The following is a 26330-nucleotide window of genomic DNA, read 5'->3' as shown; positions in this document are numbered from 1 at the left end:
GAAAATTCAGCCTGTAATATATTACTTGAGACTTTTGCACTTCAAGTCCCTCCATGGCATCACTTCTTCCCCACCACCCTTGTTGCAACACACATTCTCCTCAGACCCTCTCCCTTGTTGCAACATTGGAGCACACCTTACTCATTGTGCTTCTATACTCTTTAATTCTCTCCCTACACCCCTATATACCTCCTTGCTAACCTTCAAAAGCCTCCTCAAAACCTTCCTCTTTGACCATGCATTTCAGCAACCCACTTAACTTCTCTCTCATTTCCTGCCTTGGTGGCCACGATTTCTCCAGTAACGTGGCTTGGAGTGTCTTATTCCATGAATGGCACTATACAAGTGCTGCCTTTGTCTTGCCATGATACTGAAGACACACATTTCTGATTCGATCGATTGTGATAAATACAGTTGAAGCTTGACTACTGTTCAAACTAATGGCAAACATTCTCATCTCCCTGCCAAAATGCCTCGAGGTATTTCTTAAGCACGGCTATCTCACCAAAGTAAACAAGTGTGAAGGAAAGCTAATAGGCACATTTATCACAATTTTCCAACTTCTAGCCATCAACATAATTGTGCTGTACTGCACGTATTCTGCTGTGCCAGTGGGATAATATAGCAGAAAGAAAGTGCAGATGAAGTATAAACTGCTGTCGAATGCTTATTAGCATGGGGAGCTCATTAGCAAATGGGGAGAAGGTACTTTTTAGCACTCCAGTCACGGTGGGCCCGAGTTTGGTCGACTTACAGTCGGCTGCACTCGGCGGTCTCGATATTTTTTGGACGCTCTCCCCTCCGAGCGAGTTGGTCAGGTCCTCACGCCGGCGTGGAGAGAAGACTGCTGGGGAGCGCCTGTTGGCTTCGCCGGCATGCAACGCCCACAAGAATCCTCCCGCCCTCTGTGTCCCCAGATTGGTCCGGGCGGTCCCCCACTCCAGCAGCAGAAGAGACCCCCGCATGAAGGCAGGTCTTACCTGAACGGTAAGTATGAAGACCTGCAAAAAAGGTTTGTGCATTTGTTTTCTTCATTTATTTTGCAGGGATTTAGGTGGGCGGGGTCCCCTGAAGGATTTCTGGTGTTTTATTTATTGTTTTGAAAACTTTATATTTTTTCCGTTCCCCCTCCCTGAGCCCCAACTCTATCCTCGCCGGTACTTTGCCGAGGATCGCATTTGCGCCGAATGGGTCTTACTGCCTGCTGCCACCCAGAATCGGCGTGCAAGGCCCATTTTTGCCACCGGGCAGTCTTTCCCACATTTTTTCACGAAACTTCCGCCCAAAGCACCGTCAGGATCTTAGCGGTCCTTTGGACGATATTGAGTGCAACTTAGTTTTCACCAAACTCGGGCCCGATGTCTTTAATCTGCAGGAATGTTTGTTTTAAAGGGAATGTTCACTGATGCTATAACCCTGCATACTGATAGGGAAATGGTGCTAGAATTTGTGGAACAGCTGCCACAGATGAGTTGCTGCTGTTCAGCCCTATTTGCGGTTTTATTTTTTGTTCATAGTGTGACAATGCTGCTTTCTTCCGAGCTCCACGCCTTGCTCCCAGGTCTTCCACAGTTTCCTATGTGAACTTCTCCTGGCGGATGAGTTCTCACAGGACTGTCCCTCTGTTTGTCTTCACTCCACAAAGATTGGGCCTGCCTTCTGCTTGGTGCCTTATCGCTGCAGAATAGCCAGGATGAGAGTCTTGAACCTGCCATGATATAACTCACTGGTAATGGTTGAGGGAGGGCTGGACAAGTATTGAGATGGTATTGAAGATTGCGAGTTTAATCTGACAAAAGTAACTTTTAATTTGCTTCTCGAAAAAAAACTATCCTTGTCTCGAAAATTGGGCATAACTCTCATGTCCCAAATGTCCTCAATATTTTGCGCTAATTAGGCATTACATTGTACTTATGCTGCTTTTTTGGCGTAACTTTTCAGGAAATTCAGAACCTTTTAAATGTGTTTCTACTTTCTTTCATAAAACATCACTGTCAGGATCAGCCAGAGTATCTGGATAAAATCAAAAATTTTGCTCGTCACAAAGTTGTTCCAATTTTAAGAGACTTCCACAGTAGAAAGGATGTTTAAGAATTTTCATCCCATGGTTATCTCAGGGCTTGGTAATCAGGCAAGGGCATCAATGATCGAACCTTGCTCTGCCTGCTTTTTACAGCTCCAGCATGTGCTCCTCTCATTGTCAGTATTTCACCACGTTATTGTCACGATGGGCATAATTCCTTCTAGTCCCGTGTGCTTTTTGACGCTATTTAATACTCATCCAATCTCTGTGAGCCTGAACTTTTTTTATGTTTTCATGGCTTGGCAGCATGTCTGATTTGTTTTGCTGGCCCATCAATCTATTCTGTGAGTGATTGGAAGGGCATAGATGCTGTAAAGCACTTGTACTGGGCACTTGCTGTGATGATCTATTCTGGATGTCTTTCCTTTATTTCAGCAAGGGTAGGAGTGGGGAGTCTCGATTTCAATGCCTGTTCATCTCATTTTGAGGGGGAAAGCAGTGCTGTGTGTGCTCTCATTCAGGTACATTCATTAATCACTGCTCACTATCCTTTGACCCAGGTACATTTAATAACCACTGTTCACTGACCTTTGACTCGGATATATTCACTAACCATTGCTCTCTGTCCTTTGTCAGTATTCCAGCTCAGGTACATTAACGAACTACTGCTCACAATCTAGTGCACTGATTATACCTGTTGATCAGTCACCTTGATTTCTGATGTTGGTTCATTTTAAATAGTGATTTTCCTTTCGCTAATTCTTCTCTGACAATTGCTGTGTAAGGTTCTTTTGGCCCAATTTCCCTCTTGTGCCTTGCCCAACTGTCCATTTTATGTGCCAATCTCAACTGCGTGTCAGCAGACTATTTGGCCACATGTGACATCACAGCCGAGCGTGATCTGTCCTTACCGAATATCAACACATGTACGTTTTGAGCAGGGGTTGCCAGATAGCACTCGGACATGGTAATCCCAATCGAATATCCTCTCCCTAACTGGGCACTAAAGTCAACTGTGGCAACCCTGTGACCACACCAGGTGAGATCAGCTCACTCAGCACTAGCGATCAAAGCTTGGACCTTGCTGCTGTTCTGTGTGGCTGAGCTAACCACCTTCTAAGCTCCCCTGGGCTTGATCGACGATGTTCTCTTGTGATATATCCGCTGTGTTTTTTTCTAGTTGTTGCACATTTTTACTGTGATGTAGTAATTAGTGAAAGGGTCACAAGACCTGAAAAATTAACCCTACCTTCCTCTCCCCACAGATGCTGCCTGATCTGCTGAGTGTTCTCCGCATTTTCTGTTTGTTTATATAAGTTAATCTATTGTTGTCCAGAGGTCAAACAGAAACCCGTATTAGAGTAATTCGCTCACGGAATTGGCATCAGCTCTCTTGTGGTTTCCGAGTCATCAGATTGCAGAAGAAGAAACACTCTATCAAACCATGTGACTTTGGCTATGACCTACAAATCAGTTTTATTGGAGGTAACAGTTCAGCGACAGCATAAAGTCAATACACTTGCTTACAGAATTTCTAATCTATGCCTCTGTAAATACAATAACAACACAAAATGCAACACTTCACCAACTTGCTGAATACTAAACCTCGACCAGCACCCATAAAATAAATTAGACTTGAAGTTTTGACTTACTACCACAAAGTCTGAGAGTACACGTCTCTATCTTGATGAGCCCAGAAGGACTAATGAACTGGGGAAGGCTGCTCCATTTCTCTGTCAGAAGCAGCATTTTTTGGCTGCTAAGCTGTCCATCCAGTCGATGAGACATCGTCAGGTTCCTTCCCTTCACAAACCTGTCTCCGGTGAACACAGGCAACAATCAGACAGATTTAATAGACTATGCATGCAGTTAATCTGGAAAATTAGGCTATCAAGAGCAACTCGGTCATGAAAGCCTATTGCAGCAGTGTTATCGTGGGCCTAGTTTTCCTCTCAGTGCAATTTCTAGCCATACCTTCAGAGTATGGACTGCCTCATTTAGAGATCTGCACCGACAATAACGCAAATTTCAAATACCTCAGCCAAATCTCACAGATACTGGAAATAAACTTATGGTTTGAATTGTGACAGACTCATCATCCTGCTGCCTGGTATCAGTCCTGTGCACTTTGTTCAACTATCACAGTTTAATTTCAAGTCGTGTTTGGATCGACTTTTACTCTGTTAATATAACTCTTTGCAAGGTCCCTTTCACTCATCCACTTTCAAGGCAGAAGAGCTCAGGATTTTCCAGCACTGCATGATAACTCAGTTCTCTGATGTTGGAGATCAGTCTTCTGGCTTTTCTCCGCAACATCTCCAGGGCAGGAATGTCCCACTTCTACCTCAACAACAAAAATTGAATGCTTAAGCTGAAAGCAATTCAAAGCACTGTAAAGTTTTAGCCTTGCTTCTTATAACTTGTGCTCACTTGTTTTGGCTATATAAATAAGCAGTTAAATTGGCTTGTTGATTGCTGCTTTATGTGATGGGACCTATTAAGTTGTGAAATTATTGATACCATGGGTCTCCTTTAAATTCATCCTCAGCTATTCCAACACCAGAAAATATGTATGCTGCCATTTTATCTCTGTACACATACATACAAATCAATTTCATTTGTCACTGTTCTGTCCAAATACATACCTTATCCACCTCTTTTCCTAGCCTGCTTCCTCAGATCAGACTGCCCTCTTTAAACATAGAAACATAGAAACATAGAAACATAGAAAATAGGTGCAGGAGCAGGCCATTCGGCCCTTCGAGCCTGCACCACCATTCAATAAGATCATGGCTGATTATGCAACTTCAGTACTCCATTCCTGTCTTCTCTCCATATACCCTGATCCTTTTAGCTGTAAGGGCCACATCTAATTCCCTTTTGAATATATCCAACCATCTGGACTCAACAACTTTCTGTGGTAGAGAATTCCATAGGTTCACAATTCTTCGGGTGAAAAAGTTTCTCCTCATCTCGGAGTGCAGCGGCAGGTCAGAGTGCAAAGGTAAGAGTTTGGTAAGTGGGAGAGTTTGGGCAAGTGGGAGCAGGAGGTGATGCTTTTTCTTGTTTTCCCCACCAGTGCTGACTCCCTGACCTGGGAGGAAAAAAAAACAAAGTGTGATGTCACAAGAGGTTCGGGGACATCGGAGTGGCCTATAAAGGCCAGCTCGTGCAACTGCAGCAGGGAGAGAAGGCAAAAAAGAAGTCGAAAGAAATCGAAAGGTGACGTCACAGTCAAGGGGGTAAGTGATTGGCTGGTGATTGGTGAGTAGATTTTTCTTTTTCTTTTCTTTATCAGTAAGTAACATTTAGCATTATTGTTGCCAAGTTAATCTAGGGGTTAAGTCATGGCAGGAGAGCTCAGACACGTGTTATGCTCCTCCTGTACTATGTGTGCGGGAAGTGCATCCGCCTGCAGATCCTGATAGACCGCATTGCAGAACTGGAGCTGTGGGTGGATTCACTCTGGAGCATGCACGATGCTGACAATGACGTAAATAGCACGTTTAATGAGTTGGTCTTACTGCAGGTAAAGGTTAGACAGCCAGATAGGGGATGGGTGACCAACAGGAAGAGCAGTAGAAGGAAGGTCCCCTCCGGTCATCCCCCTGCAAAACAGATACACCACTTTGGGTACTGTTGAGGGGGATGACTCATCAGGGGAGGGCAGCAGCAGCCATGTCAATGCCACCGTGGGTGGCTCTGCTGCATAGGAGGGCAGGAAAAAGAGTGGGAGAGCTATAGTGATAGGAGGTTCTATTATAAGGGGAATAGATAGATGTTTCTGTGGCCGCAACCGAGACTCCAGGATGGTATGTTGCCTCCCTGGTGCAAGCATCAAGGATATCTCGGAGCGGGTGCAGGACATTTTGAAGGGGGATGGTAAACAGCCAGTTGTCGTGGTGTATATAGGTACCAATGATATAGATAAAAAACGGGATGAGGTCCTACAAGACAAATTTAGGGAACTAGGAGTTAAATTAAAAAGTAGGACCTCAAAAGTAGTAATCTCAGGATTGCTACCAGTACCACGTACTAGTCAGAGTAGAAATCGCAGGATAGCTCAGATGAATACGTGGCTTTAGGAGTGGTGCAGAAGGGAGGGATTCAAATTCCTGGGACATTGGAACCGGTTCTGGGGGAGGTTGGACCAGTACAAACCGGACGGTCTGCACCTGGACAGGACCGGAACCAATGTTTTAGGGGGAGAGTTTGCTAGTGCTGCTGGGGAGGGGTTAAACTAATATGGCAGGAGGATAGAAAACTATGCAGGGAGACAGGGGGAAGTAGAATGTGGGCAGAAGCAAAAGATAGAAAAAAGAAAAGTAAAAGTGGAGGGCAGAGAAACCCAAGGCAAAAAGCAAAAAGGGCCACATTACAGCAAAATCCTAAAGGGACAAAGGGTGTTAAAAAGAAAAGCCTGAAGGCTCTGTGCCTCAATGCGAGGAGTATTTGGAATAAAGTGGACGATTTAACTGTGCAGATAGCAGTTAACGGATATGATGTAATTGGCATCACGGAGACATGGCTCCAGGGTGACCAAGGCTGGGAACTCAACATCCAGGAGTATTCAACATTTAGGAAGGATAGAAAGAAAGGAAAAGGTGGTGAGGCGGCGTTGCTGGTTAAAGAGGAAATTAATGCAATAGTAAGCAAGGACATTAGCTTGGATGATGTGGAATCTGTATGGGTGGAGCTACGGAATACCAAAGGACAGAAAACGCTAGTGGGAGTTGTGTACAGACCACCAAACAGTAGTAATGAGGATAGGGACAGCATCAAAGAAGAAATTAGGGATGCGTGCAATAAAAGTACAGCAGTTATCATGGGCAACTTTAATCTACATATTGACTGGGCTAACCAAACTGGTAGCAATGCGGTGGAGGAGGATTTCCTGGAGTGTATTCGGGATGTTTTTTTTAGATCAATATGTCGAGGAATCAACTAGAGGGCTGGCCATCCTCGACTAGGTGATGTGTAATGAGAAAGGACTAATTAACAATCTTGTTGTGCGAGACCCCTTGGGAAAGAGTGATCATAATATGGTAGAATTCTTTATGAAGATGCAGAGTGACACAGTTAATTCAGAGACGAGGGTCCTGAACTTAAGGAATGGTAACTTCGATGGTACGAGGCATTAATTGGCTAGAATAGACTGGCAAATGAAACTAAAAGAGTTGACAGTGGATAGGCAATGGCAAAAATTTAAAGATCACATGGATGAACTTCAACAATTGTACATCCCTGTCTGGAGCAAAAATAAAATGGGGAAGCTGGCTCAACCGTGGCTAACAAGGGAAATTAAGGATAGTGTTAAATCCAAGGAAGAGGCATATAAATTGTCCAGAAAAAGCAGCAAACCTGAGGACTGGGAGAATTTTGTAATACAGCAGAGGGGAACAAAGGGTTTAATTAGGAGGAGGAAAACAGAGTATGAGAGGAAGCTTGCTGGGAACATAAAAACTGACTGCAAAAGCTTCTACAGATATATGAAGAGAATAAGATTAGTGAAAACAACAGTAGGTCCCTTGCAGTCAATTTATAATGGGGAACAAAGAAATGGCGGACCAGTTAAACAAATACTATGGTTCTGTTTTCACGAAGGAAGACACAAATAACCTTCCGGAAATACAAGGGGACCGAGGGTCTAGTGAGAAGGAGGAACTGAAGAATATCCTTATAAAGCGGGAAATTGTGTTAGGGAAATTGATGGAATTGAAGGCCGATTAATCCCCGGGACTTGATAGTCTGCATCCCAGAGTACTTAAGGAAGTAGCAATAGAAATAGTGGATGTATTGGTGATCATTTTCCAACAGTCTATCGATTCTGGATCAGTTCCTATGGACTGGAGGGTAGCTAAAATAACAATACTGTTTAAAAAAGGAGGGAGAGAGAAAATGGGTAATTATAGACCGGTTAGCCTGACATCAGTAGAGGGGAAAATGTTGGAATCAATTATTAAAGATGAAATAGCAGCGCATTTGGAAAGCAGTGGCAGGATTGGTCCAAGTCAGCATGGATTTAAGAAAGGGAAATCAAGCTTGACAAATCTTCTGGAATTTTTTGTAACTAGTAGAGTGGACAAGGGAGAACCAGTGGATGTGGTGTATTTGAACTTTCAAAAGGCTTTTGACAAGGTCCCACACAAGAGATTGGTGTGCAAAATCAAAGCATATGGTGTTGGGGGTAATGTACTGATGTGGATAGAGAACTGGTTGGCAGACAGGAAGCAGAGAGGCGGGATAAACGGGTCCTTTTCAGAATGGCAAGCAGTGACTAGTGGAGTACCGCAGGGCTCAGTGCTGGGACCCCAGCTCTTTACAATGTACATTAATGATTTAGATGAAGGAATTGAGTGTAATATCTCCAAGTTTGCAGATGACACTAAACTGGGTGGCGGCGTGAGCTGTGAGGAGGATGCTAAAAGGTTGCACGGTGACTTGGACAGGTGAGGTGAGTGGGCAAATGCATGGCAGATGCAGTATAATGTGGATAAATGTGAGGTTATCCATTTTGGGGGCAAAAACACGAAGGTAGAATATTATGTGAATGGCGGCAGATTAGGAAAGGGGGAGGTGCAACGAGACCTGGGTGTCATGGCTCATCAGTCATTGAAAGTTGACATGCAGGTACAGCAGGCGGTGAAGAAGGCAAATGGTATGTTGGCCTTCATAGCTAGGACATTTAAGTATAGGAGCAGGGAGGTCCTACTGCAGTTGTACAGGGCCTTGGTGAGGCTTCACCTGGAATATTGCATTCAGTTTTGTTCTCCTAATCTGAGGAAGGACGTTCTTGCTATTGAGGGAGTGCAGCGAAGGTTCACCAGACTGATTCCTGGAATGGCGGGACTGACATATGAGGAGAGACTGGATCAACTGGGCCTTTATACACTGGAGTTTAGAAGGATGAGAGGGGATCTCACAGAAACTTAAAAGATTCTGACGGGACTGGACAGGTTAGATATGAGAAGAATGTTCCCAATGATGGGGAAGTCCAGAACCAGGGGACACAGTCTTAGGATAAGGGGTAGGCCATTTAGGACTGAGATGAGGAGAAACTTCTTCACTCAGAGAGTTGTTAATCTGTGGAATTCCCTGCCGCAGAGAGTTGTTGATGCCGGTTCATTGGATATATTGAAGAGGGAGTTAGATATGGCCCTTACATCTAAAGGGATCAAGAGGTATGGAGAGAAAGCAGGAAAGGGGTACTGAGGGATTGATTGGCCATGATCTTATTGAATGGTGGTGCAGACTCGAAGGGCCGAATGGCCTACTCCTTCACCTATTTTCTCTGTTTCTGTGTTTCTATGTTTACCCCATATCCTTAGAATGTGACCCCTGGTTCTGGACTTCCCAACATCGTAACATTCTTCCTGCATCTAACCTGTCCAATCCTATCAGAATTTTATATGCTTCTATGAGAACCCCTCTCATTCTTCTAAATTCCAGTGAATATAAGCCGAGTCAATCCAGTCTTTCTTCATATGTCAGTTCTGCCATTCCAGGAATCAGTCTGCTGAACCTTCGCTGCACTCTCTCAATAGCAAGAATGTCCTTCCTCAGATTAGAAGACCAAAACTGCCCACAATACTCAAGGTGTGGTCTCACCAAGGCCCTGTGCCTCTGCAGCAATACCTTCCTGCTCCTATACTCAAATCCTCTTGCTTTGAAGGCCAACATGCCATTTGCTTTCTTAACTGCCTACTGTACCTGCATGCCTATTTTCAATGATTGATGTACTCAGGTCTCATTGCACCTCCCCTTTTACTAATCTGTCACCATTCAGATAATAATCTGCCTTCCTGTTTTTGCCACCAAAGTGGTGAACCTCATACTTATCCACACTATACTGCATCTGCCATGCATTTGCCCACTCACCTAATCTGTCCAAGTCACCCTGCAGCCTCTTAGCATCCTCCTCACAGCTCACACTGCCACCCAGCTTAGTGCCATCTGCAAACTTGGAGATATTACATTCAATTCCTTCGTCTGAATCATTAATATATATTGTAAATAGCTGGAGTCCCAGCACTGAACCTTACCGTGTCCCACTCGTCACTGCCTGTCATTCTGAAATGGACCTGTTTATTCCCACTCTTTGCTTCCTGTCTGCCAACCAGTTCTCTATCCACGTCAGTACATTACCCCCAGTCCCATGTGCCTTAATTTTGCACACTAATCTCTTGTATGTGACCTTGTTAAGAGCCTTTTGAAAGTCCAAATACACCCCATCCACTGGTTCTCCCTTATCCACTCTACTAGTTACATCCTCAAAAAATTCTAGAAGATTTGTCAAGCATGATTTCCCTTTCATAAATCCATGCTGACTTGGACCGATCCTGTCACTGCTTTCTAAATGCCATCCAATTAAATCTTTAATAATTGATTCCAGCATTTTCCCCACTACCGATGTCAGGCTAACCGGTCTATAACTCCCTGTTTTCTCTCTCCCTCCTTTTTTAAAAAGTGGGGTTACATTAGCTACCCTCCAATCCATAGGAACTGATCCAGAGTCCATGGAATATTGGAAAGTGACCACTAATGCATCTACTATTTCGAGGGTCACTTCCTTAATTACTCTGGGACGCAAACTATCAGGCCCTGGGGATTTATCGGCCTTCGATCCCATCAATTTCCCTAACACCATTTCCTGGCTAATAAGGATTTCGCTCACTTCCCACAGTTCCTCCTTCTTGCTAGACCCTCGGTCCCCTAGTATTTTTGGGAGGTTATTTGTGTCTTCCTTAGTGAAGACAAAACCAAAGTATTTGTTCAATTGTTCTGCCAATTTTGACATTGTCACCTGTTTTAACCAATTTGCAGCTGAGCTTCTGAATCCAAAAGCTTTTGGATGTGAAATTCTTTATCGCCCCGCTTTGGGGCAGTAACATCCGGGAGGTGCGAGACTCTGAAGAAATTTGGGTTACCGGCCCCGGAAGGAAGTGAGCGCTGCTGAGGTGCCCACACCATTAGCGCCCCTGTAAGGAAGTGGACCACAGCACTGGCTGTGCAGCATTGCCGCGTCTGAGGGACTCTTCCCCCAATTAAAAGGAAGGGCCCACGCTCCCGACGCTACAAATGAAAAAAGCACCTACCTGGACAGATTGCGGCCAGGAATTTGCAAAGAGAACGGAGCAGCAGCGGGAAAACCAAGGTAATTATAAAAAACATTTGACTCAGCCACCTCGTCTTTAATCTTTACTCCGGTAGCGGCCGGCCGCCTCAGATGCGTCCCCTGCAGTTTTCGGGGCTTTCACCCAGCGCTGCTGCAGGGGGGGCGAAAGTGTATTTCAGGGCCAGGCTGCTGATGGGGCGATGCACGGCGATGATGCCATGGTCACTGGGCGCAGGACATCGGGGCGCTACGCTGTAGTGCCGCCGCTAAACTCCTGCTCATTATGGCGGGAGTTGTTGCCAGCCTTGCACCCGGGCGGCATTCATATGCACCCGAAATGCAACAAATTTCTAGTCCCCAGTGTGTTAGAAATAGTTAGAGTCGCAACACTTATACCTGGGGCCATACACTGAATGCGTCACCCCCGCCCTCATCACACCCCAACAAAATAGTGGATCTGCTTATTTGCAGCAGAAAAATGCTTTGATTGGGTCCCCTTGGTCATATGATCTGATTGCTGATTGGTCCCCTTGGAGGATAAGACATACCCAGCAATTTCTTTGGATTGTGTAATTAGAACCGCCCAGCCCAAGTTCTCAGTGACTTTGCACAGTTTAATACGATCCATTGTGACTGCTGACTCCAGACAAGAGGGAGCTCCCCCATCCCAGCCCAAGTTCCTGCCCCATCCCAGCCCAAGTTCCTGATCCCCAGCCCAAGTTCCGGACAACCCCCAGCCCAAGTTCATGCCCCATCCCAGACCAAGTTCTTGACCCTCCCCGCCCAACTTTCTGATTCCCCCAAGCCCAAGTTCATGCCCCACCCCCAGCTCAAGTTCCTGGCCCTTCCCAGCCCAAGTTCCTGCCTCCTGCCCCCTCCCAGCCCAAGTTCCTGCCCCTCCCAGTCCCAGTTCCTGCCTCCTGCCCCCTCCCAGCTCAAGTTACTGCCCCTCCCAGCTCAAGTTCCTGCCCCATCCCAGCCCAAGTTCCTGCCCCATCCCAGCCCAAGTTCATGCTCCATCCCAGCTCAAGTTCCTGCCCCATCGCAGCCCAAGTTCATTGCTTTTCAAATTCTAAACCAAAAGCCCCAGCAGCTGCCAATAGTCACTGACCCAAATGTTGTAGGGTAAATCAAACACATGACATGGAAATAATGTAAAAAATGTAACGAAATTTATTGGCACAACACTCAGACTAGCAAAGCAACGCCGTCGGCAGCAGTTCTGGGGTCCGTCTAGATCCTCACGAAACAGGCCCCACTTCCGGTTTTGGGTTCGAGGTGTTTGCGCATGCATAGCACGTTGTGGGTGGAGTGAAGAATGCGCATGCGCAGAAGGACAGACAAAAATCTGTTGCAAATAATTACTCTGTAAAATAGGAATGGCTATGAAATTGGCTGAACCGTTTCCCTTTTTTTGTTATTCCAATTATATCTCGAATCCTCACAGTTTTAGCTTCTCTGGCAGCTTTTCATGCAGAACCTGATCACGGCTTTGTAGAAGTCTCGACGCACCACATCACACAGCTTTCAACTTGGAAGCGCTTGTTGACAATTGTTTTGTGCTTAGAGATTCTTTCTCTCTGTATTTTTCTTTTAATTTTAATGGTTTTAATTTGGATTCTTTGTTGCAGTTTTACGTTATTGAATCCTGGCAGGTTTACAATTGGTATTCCTCTTCTGTCCATTGAAATAGGTGGAACTGCTTTTGCCACACTGGTGATGCAAGTGCAACATTGCCAACACACGGTGCACAGTAAGTCACTTGCTTGCCCTTTTCACATACATTTGTAAGTTCCATTCGAATTTGTTTGGAAGCAGAAGTTTGTTATCTATTATAAACAATGGTAACACGTAAGGTACTAGGGTAGTGCTAACATTACATGTCAACAAATGGATCAGTTTAAATGTTAAGAGCTTTGCATTAAATGTATGCCATGATGTGACAAAAACGCAGCATTTTTGTCGATCATATATCATGGCATTTATTGTTTCTTGCTGCTACAACAAACATGCAGTTAAAATAGGTTAACTTGTTTTTTAATAAAATAGCCACAAAAACATAGGCATTGGCCCCGATATTTATTGCGGTGGGGTTTTGGAACGGGGTGAGGGGAAAGGCAACGGCATGGAATTTTAACTCAATGGCGTGCGTGTTTTAAAAAAAAAGATTCCCTGCCCAGAAGCAAGCCCGATTGACGGGCTTGGATGCCTGTCAGGTGGGGAATGCTCCAGGCTAGGCTGCAGCCCAGGAGAAGGTAGGTTTAGTGATTGTTGGGGGCAGAGATCATGGGTAGGTAGAGCATGGTTGGGAGGGTCAGGATTTGATTGCGGGGTTGTTGAAAATCGTGTGGGGTCAGGGAGAATTCGGAGGGGGGGGGTCAGAGAGCACGAGGTGGGGGGAGTCAGGGTGAGTTCGGTGACACAGGGGTCGGTGATCAGGGAGTGGGGGTCAGTGATGTGTGGGGGGAAGCAGTGATGGTGAGGGTGTCAGGTGGAGATCGTGGTGGTGGAGGGGAGGAGGTTTACTGGGTAAGATTGTTGGGCCTAGAGCAAACATTACTGCTCCTCCTGGCCCAAAAGCAGGGCTGTAAAACCGCTTACCTCATGGATTCAGCCCTTCTCGTCTCCTTTTACCTGCCGGGTTTCCTGAGGCCTGGAAAACCTGATTAACATGGGGTAAAATTAGAAATCCTGTTAAAATGGAGGCACACAGTTGCCTTAAAAAATTTGAACAAGTGTCCCGCCTTCTGAGAGTGGATTGGTCGCCTGCCCTTCATCCCGCCTCCATTAAAATCAGAAGTGGTCGTGATCAAAGTGGGTTGGGTTCCTGTTTTAGGTTTTTAACATTTTAACTTCTCACCCAACACATTTTTGGTGTTAAAATTACCCACATTGTGTCTGGACAGGTGTCTGGTGGATGCACCATGCAGCTTGTGCATTTAATTTGTACAGACGTTTAATTGACAGCTCTTTCTGAGTTTGAGGAACCATTAAAAAAATGCGGCTAATCATTTTTTATAAAAATTACTTCTCAGCTTGTCTTGCTCAAATTAAGTCATGACCTGAAGCTATTATAGCGATATAGGCCACAGAGGCTCCATTGGTGGTCAGAAACAAACCACCACATAAAAGTTAATATTCAAGACCCTGGGCCGAAATGTTCTGTACCTGGGCGGGTCGGGTGCGGGCGGTCGGTGTGGCAGGTCATGAACCCTTTGTTGCTTCCGTCAGGCTGCTGAGATCGACTTTGCGTTAATGGGGTCGATTAAGCCTGCCCTGCATGTTACCCAGCCCTATTAAATGGTGCGGGTCTGATGACATCATCCATGGCATGTTTTCAGCTGGGATATTTAAAGGTGCCATGGCTACATTGCATTTGAAGGTTCATCTAGGAGTGGGTTGGCAGTACACTGGAGGTGTTGATTGCTACAAACAGTTGGAGAGATGACTGCACAGAGACAGAGGGCTGCACCCAGATTCTCCGATGACTCCCTCCCTATGCTTGTGGAGGGAGTCAGAGCATGCAGGGAGGTCCTGATCCTTCAAATGGGCGAAAGCGATCTCCCCAAGAGAGAAAAGAGCCTGGCTCCAAATTGCAGGGGATGTCAACAGTAGGGATGTGGTGAGGAGGACCCGGGTGCAGTGCCGGAAACGTTTCAATTATCTCATTAGATCAGGAAAGGTGAGTGCATAGCCATTCTAAACTTCATCCTGATGTGCCTGTCATTACATCCCCATCACGCTGCCTTCCCAACCCTACTCCTGCACATCCTTACTCATACCAACATACCTTGCACGTCAAACCATCCCTCTCGCTCGTTCTACATTAACACATCCCCATCTTAGTAGCCACCCCTCACACTCACCTTCATCCTAGTCCAATCATACCAACTAACAACTTCCAAGGAGGACACTTGGCATTACCATCCCAATCCATCATAGTCTCCCTCTAAAGATATAACTCATGCATTCCTTACACTCATTCCATCACTCTCACTCAACCTTCTTTTCTTTCTCTCCTTGCAGGAGAACAGAGCACACAATAAGAGGGAGAGGGAGAGAACTGGAGGTGGGCCTCTATTATTTGCCACCCACACAACATACAGAGGACGCTGCATTTGAAATGTGGGGAGCAGCTGGTGGTGGGTGACGGAGAGAGGGGGACATCTCAGCAACCTGGTGACAGAATTACATCTCATACAGCCATATGGCATACATCAGTCACTCACATGGGGACTGATATCATCAGCCACTGAATGTGCATAATGGTATGCGTACCCATTTCTTTACTTTCCCACAGGTCCATCAAGAGTCTCCGCCCTCCCCACACTATTGACCAGGAGGAAGAGGAAGACGATTCCTCAGAGGAGCCGGCAGCTTCTGAGGGTGCACCATCACCAGAGATGAGTGCACCCAGAACCAGTGCAAAGTCACACAGTAGTGTTGTCACTGGGTCCGTCACAGGTCACAAGTGAGCAAGAACAGATGGTGGAAACAGGGACAATGGTGGAGACTCCTCGCCGGAGGGCGCAGGACACTCCCAGCTCTGCTCAGCTGCATGCAGACGATGAGTCTCGGGGCCATCGAGAAAGAGGGTGATCCTGGAGGGGGAGCAAGAAGTGCAGGAGACTCTGACAGGTTTTGCGACCACGATGTGTACAAATGTGCAGAGAATGGAGGAGCCCATCTCCAACACAAGCACCACCCTGTCGCAGGTGATGGCAATTGTAGGCTCTTGGAAAGGATGGCCACCTGTATAGAGCAGCTGTCTATGGAGCATAGATGGCAGTTGCTCATAGACCTCCTCTCTAGGAGGGATATCAGCATAGACATGGGTCCTCATGGTCCCACTGCTGTGCAGCAAGGTGCTTTCCAGCTCTTTGCTAGCAGCAAAGTGTGGGTGGCCCATGAGAGGGATGAAGGTGAGAGGGGCCATGGGAGTGTGGGTTCCTCTCTAAGTTCTCACATTTCTCCCCCGTTGCCACACCCTCAGTCAGAGCCCCAGATGACTCCTCGGAAAGCGATGGCCGAGTTGGCCACTGAACAGTGGCAGGGCGAACAGACTTTGGCAGGGCCCTCACAGGCTCCAACACCCAGAGGACATCCACCCAGAGTCAAAGCAGTCACACCAGGGAAGTGAGCGTGCTGCCTCTACCTCTGCTGAAGCCACAGGAGTTGCACCTCATAGAAGCACGCTGAAGAGAAAGCTGATACACCATTAGATTCACAAGGGGAGCCGCTTGGGTGTTTTATTCAAAGTTAATGTCAAGTTTCCGTTAATGTATTGTCAACCATAAAAATCTTTATGTTCATCACTTTGCTATCTTGGGCACATTTGTGTGCACCTTTGAAAGTGGCTTAGTGAGTTGCAGTGAATGGTGAGACACATCGTTACCTCCAGCAATGGTGGTGAGTGTGAAAGGAATGGCTTGGTCATTGTAGCGATCCTTTATGGTATTGTTGTGGGGTAGTGCCAATCTGGCGCAGCCTGTGGCAGCCATATGTGTGTACTGCGTAAAGTTGACTAAATCTGGACATGATGAGGCCATCCCTGGCTCCCGGGCAACAACGTGCTCGGGTGTTGGTGGGATCTGGCCCGCAGATTAGTCCAACTCCTGCTCCTCCTCATCTTCCAACTGATGCTCCTCCTCCTGATCCTCCTCCTATTAAAACGCTGTGTGCTTGGTGCCTTGCTTCTCATGCAGCACTAATCTTTGCTGCTGCGCTATGTTGTGGAGGTTGCAGCAGATCATGATGATTCTGGATACCCTAGCTGGTAGGGCTACTAAAGGGCTCCTCTAGATCTGTCCAGGCTTTGGAAGTGCATTTTGAGCATGCCTATTGTCTGCTCTATGACACATCTGGTGGGAATGTGGCTTTCATTATATCTCTCCTGGGCCTCAATACATGGCCTCCTCAAAGGTGTCATGAGCCATGTCTTCAGTGGATAGCCATTGTCTCCAAGCAGCCAGCCGGAAAGTCTGTTTGGAAAAGCCAATAGCTGAGGGAGAGTGGACTGGCTAAGGACGAAAGAGTCATGGTCACTGGGAATTTGGCACACACATGCATGATGATCTTCCTATGGTTGCAGACCAGCTGCACATTGAGGGAGTGGAAGCCTTTGCAGTTGACAAAGACTCCTAGTTTATGATGGGATGACCCAATAGCCACATGTGTGCAGTCTATGTTACCCTGCACCCATGGGAAACCAGCCAGAGTGGCAAAGCCGAGCACCCGCTCAATAACACTGGCTTCATCAGTGGCAAAGTTGATATAATTGGCTGACTTGTCACAGAAGGCATCGGTGACCTGTGTTATGCATATGGGGATGGCCAACTGTGAGATCCTGCAAATGTCTGTTGCAGCTCTCTGGTAGGAGCCTGAGGCAAAAAAGTTGAGGACACTGGTGACTTTGACAGCTATTGGTAAGGCATGTCCATCCGCTCTTTTGAGCTGCAGGTCTTCCTCCAGCAAGCTGCAAATGTCTGCGATGACCTGGCGTGATCGCCTGAGCCTCCTTTGGCACTGCTGCTTTGTCATGTTGGGAAAGCTCAACCCCTGCCTTTATACCCTGTGTTGGGGGTCATCGTCATAGGCAGTCCCTCGGATTCGAGGAAGACTTGCTTCCACTCTTAGCATGAGTTCTTAGATGGTTGTACAGTCCAATACGAGAGTCACAGTCTCTGTCACAGGTGGGACAGCCCTGCGCTGGTGCCCTCTGTCTGGTGCAGCATCAGATGGTTGAGGAGAAGTTTGGTGGCGTTGTTGTATGTGCTGATGGTGTGCCCGGTGTTGCTAGTGTTGGGGCTCATTGTGGTCTGATTCTGAGGACCAAGGTGACACAGTATAAATGGCACCCATGCTGATGGAATAGATGGCAGGCCAAGTAGAGATCAGAGGAGCAAGATGTCACTGGTGTGATGGGTTGTAACAATGAGTTGCGACTGGATGGTGACTTTGTTTGAAACACTTGCAGCCTGGAGAAAACTAAGGGCTTTATTTTGCCTGCGCTCAGAGGGCAGGTTCGGAGGCAGGTCAACTGTCAAAATTTAAAAGATTGACAGCGGGGCAGAACCCCGCTCTGAACCCGCCTCCGTGTAAGTTTCCCAAGCGCGACTTTGTGGACCTAACACTAAGCGACGGGTCAGCCAATTGAAATACTTAAGATGGTGCTTAAAGGTATTTTAGCAGCATTTTACCAGCTACTAACCATTTTCCCAACTTTATTAGAGGTTCCCATCACTCGGAAACCACGTCAGGTAAGTATGTCGGGTTTTCACTGACTCTCCATTGCTTTGAATAGGTGACAGCTGCAAAAATGGTATAAATGCCACCATTTCACAGCTGTTCACTTTCCAATGGTAGAAGCCGCAGCCTTCAGGATTTGGAAGACACTTCCCAGCATTATGCAGTTTGGAAATGTTTGGAGTAAACTCTCTATTCACTGTCACTATCTTGGAGCAACCTCTCTCACCATTGACAGATCGCTTCTGTCATTTCAACTTCAGCTGCCATCTATTCCATCAGCATCAGTGCCGTTGAAAAAAATCTCACCTTAGTCCTCAGAATCCCACCATGATCAGCCCCAACATCAGCAGCACCAGGCACACCAGCATCACCAACATCAACACCAAACTGCTCTGCAATCACCTGATGCTGGACAGGTTACAGGGCATCAGCACCCGACCACATTGCTGCCCGGGACGCCAGGAATGGCCTCCCCATGGCCACATTTACTTCACTTGATTCTGTATATCCTGGCTGCCACATGATGCGCCAGATTGGCACCACCCCACAACAACACCATAAAGCACCCCTATAATGCCCAAGTCATTCCTTTCACACGCATCACCCTTGCGGGGGATATTATTATGTCTCACCATTCACTGCAACTTACTAGCCACTTCCAAAGGTGCACACAGAAGGTGAAGTGTTGAAAATAAAGAAGACGAAGTGTTGAAAACAAAGATTTCAATGTTTGACATCAAATCAACAGAAACTTGACATGAACATTGGCGATAACATCCATGTGCCTATCCTTGTGTGTTGTTTGTTGGTATGATTACACAAAGATGAAGGTGAGTGTGAGGGGTGGCTAGTGAGATGGGAATGTGATAATGTAGATTATCATATTATCTATATAGGTAAGTTGATGTGAATAAGAGTGTGTAGTGGTAGGTTAGGGAAGGCAGAGTGATGGGGATGTGATGAGTGGCACAGCAGGAGGAGGTTGAGTGTGGATTTGCAGTAACATTTTGTGATCTACTGAGATCATTGAAATGTTTGCCCCACTGCAGCCAAATCCTCCTGACGACATCCCTGTTTGTGCCCTCCTGTACAATATGCAGCCAGGCTGCTTTGGCCTGTTGGAGAGGTTTCTTTCACCCATTGGAAGGGAAGAGAACCACCCTGCATGTTGTCACTCTCTCCATAAGCATATGGAGGGCGTCATGGGAGAGCCTGAGTGCAGTTGTGCACCTCTGTGCAGTACTCGTCAGTGTTTGCAGCACCTCAATACTGCAGAACACTGACAGCACAACTGTCAAAATGAATGTGAGCATGCTCCCTTTAACGAAACTGACTGATGATACCTCATCAAATGACTTCATCAGACCCACTTCCTTTTAATTGGCCGGGCACCTCGCTGGACAGGCTTAACAAGCCCAATCAGGGCAAAATCACTTCCACAATGCGCGATGGAACCGGGAGCGGGGTGTAAGTCCGCCACTTACCTCGGCCGCACTTAGCCCGCCTCGGTGGGCGAAATCGCAGTCTAAATGTATGCTGGGAATGCAGTCAGCAGCAGCTTCTGCCTGAGGAACGTGACCAGCTGTGGTGGGAGCTTTTCTCGTACATTTCATGCTGCCATCTAATCAGCTGGAGCAATGGCCACTCAACTCCCACCTCATGCTGACAGGCCTGGTCCCCGAGCTGCGATAATCCCGTGGGCAGCCAGGGAAATTCAAAAGTTAGGCTGAAAAATGCTCTTAAGGGTCTGACAACTATCTGTTAATGATTTGAATTTGGTCGTCCGCCTCTACCGGTCGGGAAGCTGCCTCACCGGCAAACGATCCCAATGGAAAGGCACGTGGGGGTGGGATGATGGCGCATTCCCGACCCGTTCCAACTTATTTTGAATTTCTCACCTGATCCATCTCCGATCAACCCCGCTCGGACCCCAGAAAATTCCAGCCAAGGTATCTGGTCCAGTTTACAGCAGAGGCAACTACTGTAACTACTGTAAATCTACAGTGTGTCATTTATCTGGTTAAAGGGTAATAAATTTGTTTAGCTACAGATAATCTAAGCCACAGTCCAGTGATGTGTTTTGACTACTGCTTCTGAAGTCAAGGAAGGAAATGTAACTAGTTGGTAAATACATTGACAAGAGTTTTCTATTTGATCCCGCAGAAATTGTAGTCAAGCGTAATGCTCTCGAAACACACCCGCACTTTGTAGCAGGGATCACTGGATAGTAATCAGGAGCGGGAGCCATGCCTAATATCCCTTTCCCCAACCCAGAGAGCCTGAGCCTATAACCTCCTCTGCCACATAGAAACATACATACATACACATCAATGGAGAATAGCTAGCCCAGCGCAATCCAGAGATCAAACTTGGAAACCTTTTGGCCTGTGAGGACTGGTATCACACAAGGTGAGGAATCTAACCAGTCAACCATACTCATTGCACAAAGGATTGAAGATTACTAATCTTTTTTGAAAGCAATGAGATTATCAAATGGTTTAACGAACAGCGACAATATTGTGAAATTCCTAGCCTTACTGTTCAGTTTGACACTTTCTAAGTCTGTTCCTCGGGGTTTGTTTCCTTAATCTCAACCTCATCACCACTTTGCTCAAAATCCAACCTTCTACTCAACAGGTTCGTCCTAACCCAAAAATTATGCCATGCTAATTTCTGAATATATTTTTCATTTCAGCATTCCCTCCTCCAAACTCCAGTGATAGTTTATTTAATAAATCTGCAATCATTTTGTGAGGAGTAGCTTGTGCGTTGCCAAAATGACTTTCCAGGTTTACAATCGTGCTGCCTTGTTCTGAACTTCTAGGCCCCAAATTTCCCCAGCCGCTTAGAGCGGCATATCTCGATGTGGTGCGCCAACTTCCTGCAGGAGAAAAAGCGCCAAAAATCTACCTGTGAATTTGGCCGCTCCCTCGTTGTCCGTATCCATCGGCGTCGCGCAGCAGAGTGTGGGGGGAGGGGGCGGAACTTTGGCCGTGCTTGCTCAGTCGGCTGGCAGAGGAGCGAGGCTTATGCCCAGCGTGTGGTGCATTGCCGGCAGGGGGCACGCAAGACTGTTTCAGTGTGTGCACATGCGCAATGGGCGCTCCAGTCTGCGCGCATATGCTGTGTAACAGGAAGCTTGGCAATCAGCCAATTAAAGGGTGAGCATCCTCAGAATAAGTGACTATGAGCATATATAAAGGTGAGGTCTGAATATTGATTTTTGTGTTGCAAGAGTGGAAAGTAGTGCTGGATAGGTGTAAGAGAGGTGTAAGTGTGATCTTTGAACATTACCTGCGTTTGAGTCCAATAGACGAATGGTGCAAGAGCATGCGAGAAGAACCAAGAATTTCCTCCATGAGGAAGTGGAGAACTTAGTAACAGTTTTTGAGGAGAAATGGCTAGAGCTGGATATCAGCAAGAGTGGTCCATCAAAGGTCTCCTCCAAGGAAATGAAGAAAAGGTGGAACCTCGTTGCCGAAGAATTCTCTGCTGGGGTCAACACTGCAAGATCTGGAAGCCAGTGCAAGAATAAATGGCAGGACATTGGTCAAGTAGTGAGTGTAATATCTTCATCTTTAAATTGAATTGCAGTGGAAAATGTGACCATCTGTATGTGTCCCACCCATCAGAAGCGCACCATGTCTGACAATTTATATTTTCATCTTTGCAGAAGAAATTGGCCCACAACAAGAGGGAGAGAACTAGAACAGGAGGAGGTCCGCCAAATCTGCACCAACTATCACCCCTGGAACAGAGGGTTGTTGCCTTGCTGACTCGCACCGGCAGAAAAAGAATCAGCTCTGCACAAGCTGGACCCACACGCGAGGGTGAGGGTGAGTCATTAAAATGCATAGTAGCCCTTCAAATCATCCTGCTGACTGGTTTACTACGCGTGAGACTACTCATGCCACCCATCCTGCCCCCTCCTGTGCTGCTAACCATTTGACTGTTGTGTTGTCTTTTGCAGAAGAAGACGACACTCCTCAAGATCCTGACGATCCAGATGCATGACCAAGGTGGGTGGGGGGGAGGAGGGGTCCATGGAAATGTGTGCTCAGGAGAATGCTGACAGCGATATCGATCATGACATATCACAAGGCATCACACAGCCAGAATCCTCCATTAGCTCCTTGGCATCCTTCCATTGGTTCACACCTTCCGAGGTCGCGGGTCCGAGTGGTGGTCGGGAAGTGCATTTTGGGACACCCAGTGCCCCACCATCCCAGCCTGTGCCTCGCACTGGAGAGTTGCCACTAAATAGACCCATAGCAAAGGGAAGGAGAAGCCGACCAGTCTCTCCTGAGAGGCAGCCATGAGCAGAAGTAAATCAGGTTTTTTCATTGGGTGAGGAAACCAATGCCCTCACAAGAGCACTCGTGTTGGCCGTCACTGGGGTGCGTGATGAGATTGCCACACTATCGGGTGAAATCTCTGCACTAAGATGGGAACTGAGGGTGGGCATTGCAGAGGGTGTGCAGACGATGGCAGATGCCATGAGGGAGCTGGCTTCTGCAATAAGGGCACAAAGGTCGGAGACTCAAATTTCACTTCCACTTCACTCCATGCACCAGCCACCGGTCAGACCCAAGCCGGGCTCCCAAACCCCCCACCACCATCACCGACCCTATGAGGAAGTGCACTTTCTCCGAGATGTGGGTAAGGGATGGGTGCAGACTTTCTATCCTGCTGTGATTGGTGATCAGTTTTTCTTCTTGCTTAGATATCCATCTTCAGTGTTTTTTTGGCCTCATTTGGCCCACGTATGGCAGCACCATTCCCAAACCAAGAGGATATTAAGGTGATCTGTTCCTAGGCCTCTGCCAACACTTCTGTAATTGCTCACTTGGTGATTAACCCCTCATTTATTTAATTTATTTTTCCAGTGGGGGAATTCTAGTGTTCAAGCTCAGTAACTCTCCCCTTAATTTTGCTTCTAGTCTTTTGAGCTCAAGTCTTTTCTGGAAGATTCGATGTACAGTAGTTTGCAAAAGCCTACACATAAATCAATACTTTAGTTCACCAATGCCGTGACATCGTTTTAAAAAATGACCATAAGGTGTTTCCGTGTTGCCAATCATTAACCTTTTCAAATCTTTATTAATGATGCTGTGTTGTTTTCATATTATGGTCTCTAATATTTTTCCTGTCACTGATAGCTTGTTGATTACTCGTTCCTTCAATAAATCTCCTGTATATCCACAACAGTGGGTGAAATTCACTACATTTAATTTAACTTTGATGCCTAATTCCTAATTTTTACTTTTTTAATTCTGTATTTCTGACCTCAAAATGGCAGATGACATTGCTGGAAATTGGAATTCTTTTCCACCTCTTGTACCTAGCTCCAGGATCTGGCACACTGAGGCTGGGCACAGTGCAGGCTGCCCACCGAATAAAAATGCTTGTACTCTCCAGCAACCACGTGTTTTGACCCCAGCCTCCAAGGAGTGCCTTTTAATTAATCCTCCATTGGCAACTTTGCCCCCAGTTGCCTAAGCCTTAAGCTCTGGAATTCCCTCCACAAACATCTCAGCCTCCCTCTCCTCTTTTAAGATGGTCCTTAAAATCTACCTCTTTAACCAAGTTTTTGGTCACCTGTCAGCCTTGGCTCAGTGGTAACCCACTCGTCTCTGAGTCAGCAGGTCATGAGTTTAAGTCCCACTCCAGAGACTTGAGTACAAAAATCTATGCTGACAGTCCACTGTCAAAGGTGCCATCATTCGGATGAGATATTAAACCAAGGCCCCGTCTGCTCCCTCAGGTGAATGTAAAAAATCCCCATGGTAGTATTTTGAAGAAGAGCAAAGGAGTTATCCCCGGTGTCCTGGCCAATATTTATCCCTCAATATTCTGTTGCCTGGGCCCAAGGCGGGGAAGGTTTATGTGATGCACGGGGTGCAGGATGATCTGCGAATTGATGGCCGTGGCTGTGAAGGTTACAGATATATTGAAATAGAGACGGATGTGGTGTCAATCACAAGTGGATCTGCGAGAGTGAAGATTGGTCACACAGGTATTCTCGTTGGTGTCAAAGCTGAAATGGGAATGCCCAAACTGGAGAGGCCCAGCGAAGGCTTTTTGGAATTCTTTGTGGACTGTTCTGCCAATGCAACCCGAGTTTGAAGAAATTGGAGGGGATAACCTTGGCACCAAAATCGCCAACACCCTGTACCAATTGTTCGATGCTAAAGGCACTGTGTATCACTCCCAGAGACCACTGCTGGATCCTCTATGTAGATGTACTGTTGCTGGAATGTGGTGGGAACCTTTTGGATGCAATCTCCATCGCAGTTAAAGTCGCACTTCATAATACCAGAATTCCAAAGGTCAGAGTTCTCGAAGGTGATGAAGATTCCAAGGAAATTGAGTTGTTAGATGATCCCTCTGACTGCATTCGGCTCAAGATTGGTCACAGGCATGTGGTCGATGCCACCTCGCAGGAGGAAGCATGCTGCATGGCCAGCCTGTTGGTCTCTGTCACCAGCAAAGGGACCATGACTTGCTTCAGGAAGCTGGGCGGCGGCAGCTTGGATCCAGCCAGTGTCTTTGAAATGTTAAAGACAGGAAAATGTGTTGGAAAAGATTTGCATAAATCATTACAGACCACTTTGGAGCAAGAAGAAAGTTTAGGAAACAAACGGCAAAAAGTTGGATTTCTTGTTTGAGGAATTCCAGAAGCAGAGGTCACAGTCTAAGGATAAGGGGTAAGCCATTGAGGACCGAGATGAGGAGAAACTCAGATAGTTGTTAACCTGTGGAATTGTTTACCACAGAGAGTTGTTGATGCCAGTTCATTAGATGTATTCAATAGGGAATTAGATATGGCCCTTACGGCTAAAGGGATCAAAGGGTATGGAGAGAAAGCACAAAAGGAGTACTGAGGTGAATGATCAGCCATGATCTTATTGAATGGTGGTGCAGGCTTGAAGGGCCGAATGGCCTACTCCTGCACCTATTTTCTATTTTTCTATGAATTCCCTCCTGAAACCTCACTGCCTTTCTACCTCTCTTTCCTACTTAGAGATGTTCCTTACAACCTACCTCTTGGTCATCTGCCGTAATTTCTCCTTCTGTGGCTCACTGCTATTTTTTTGTCATGATACTCCTGTGAAGCATCTTGGGACATTTTACTACGTTAAAGGCACTAAAGGCGCTATATAAATACAAGTTGTTGTTGTTGATTTGCTAGCAAGTTTATGTTGCTATATTTCCAAAAAAAAGTCTACTCTGCAATAAAAGTACTGGTTTTCTGTGGGGAGTTGACCCTGCTTTTTCGGAAGTTAGGACATGGAGATTTGTACCGTGGGGCCAGGATTGTTGATATTTACCTGAAAGCGGGGGGTGGGGTGGGGTATGAGGGGGGAAGTAGAATGATATTTGCATGAGGGAATACCCCTGGAGTATGGCAATAAGTGCAGGTGTCCCTATAGTTGGCAGATGGCCCCCAAGACTGCATCATTATTTACTCTGGGGTCCCATAATTCCATCAATGCTTGGCTTGGGGTCCCCGGAACCATGCCATTATTCACAGGGGACCCTGGAACTATGATGATATTTATAGGGTGTCTCCAGGAGGATATCAATATTGGTATGGGCAAGGTACCCTGGTAGTGTGTGGATATTTTCAGGGAGCCCTTGGGATATTTACAGGGCGTGCCGTGAGTGTCGATATCTGTATCGAGATCATGAGGAAGATGTTGATATTTGTAGGGACTCCCTGACCATTTGTGGATGTTTACTGTGGGTGTCCCGGGAGTATACCGATATTTGCGTGAGGGGGAGGTCTCGTTCCTGTGTCAAAATTTGCTGTAAGGTCTCAGGAGTGTGCATGGAATAATCTGGAATCTGTCAACATTTGCATTGGGGTCACTGGGAAGGTTGTACCTCTCCAGTCCCTGGTCCGGCATCATTCCCGGCAGGGGGGGGGGGGTCGCGACTCAC

General features: G+C 46.6%; 1 long non-coding RNA gene and 1 pseudogene across 1 annotated transcript in view; one reads left to right on the top strand and one right to left on the bottom strand.

The window, feature by feature from the left end:
- Positions 1–3474: 3474 nt before the first annotated feature.
- LOC139232933 (uncharacterized) overlaps positions 3475–26330 on the bottom strand; it is a 36964-nt gene continuing 14108 nt past the window's right edge. The window contains exons 2-3 of the long non-coding RNA XR_011588115.1: positions 13740–13800; positions 3475–3836 (exon numbers count right to left, since the gene is read on the bottom strand). This is a non-coding gene — a long non-coding RNA (uncharacterized lncRNA). The remainder of the gene's footprint in view (positions 3837–13739; positions 13801–26330) is intronic.
- LOC139233048 (exosome complex component RRP42 pseudogene) lies at positions 18305–25054 on the top strand (annotated as a pseudogene).

The sequence above is a fragment of the Pristiophorus japonicus genome, chromosome 20 (assembly GCF_044704955.1).
Source record: "Pristiophorus japonicus isolate sPriJap1 chromosome 20, sPriJap1.hap1, whole genome shotgun sequence".
Lineage (NCBI taxonomy): Eukaryota > Metazoa > Chordata > Chondrichthyes > Pristiophoridae > Pristiophorus > Pristiophorus japonicus.
The sequence above is the reverse complement of the archived record's forward strand: the minus strand, read 5'-3'. Positions and strand labels throughout refer to the sequence as shown.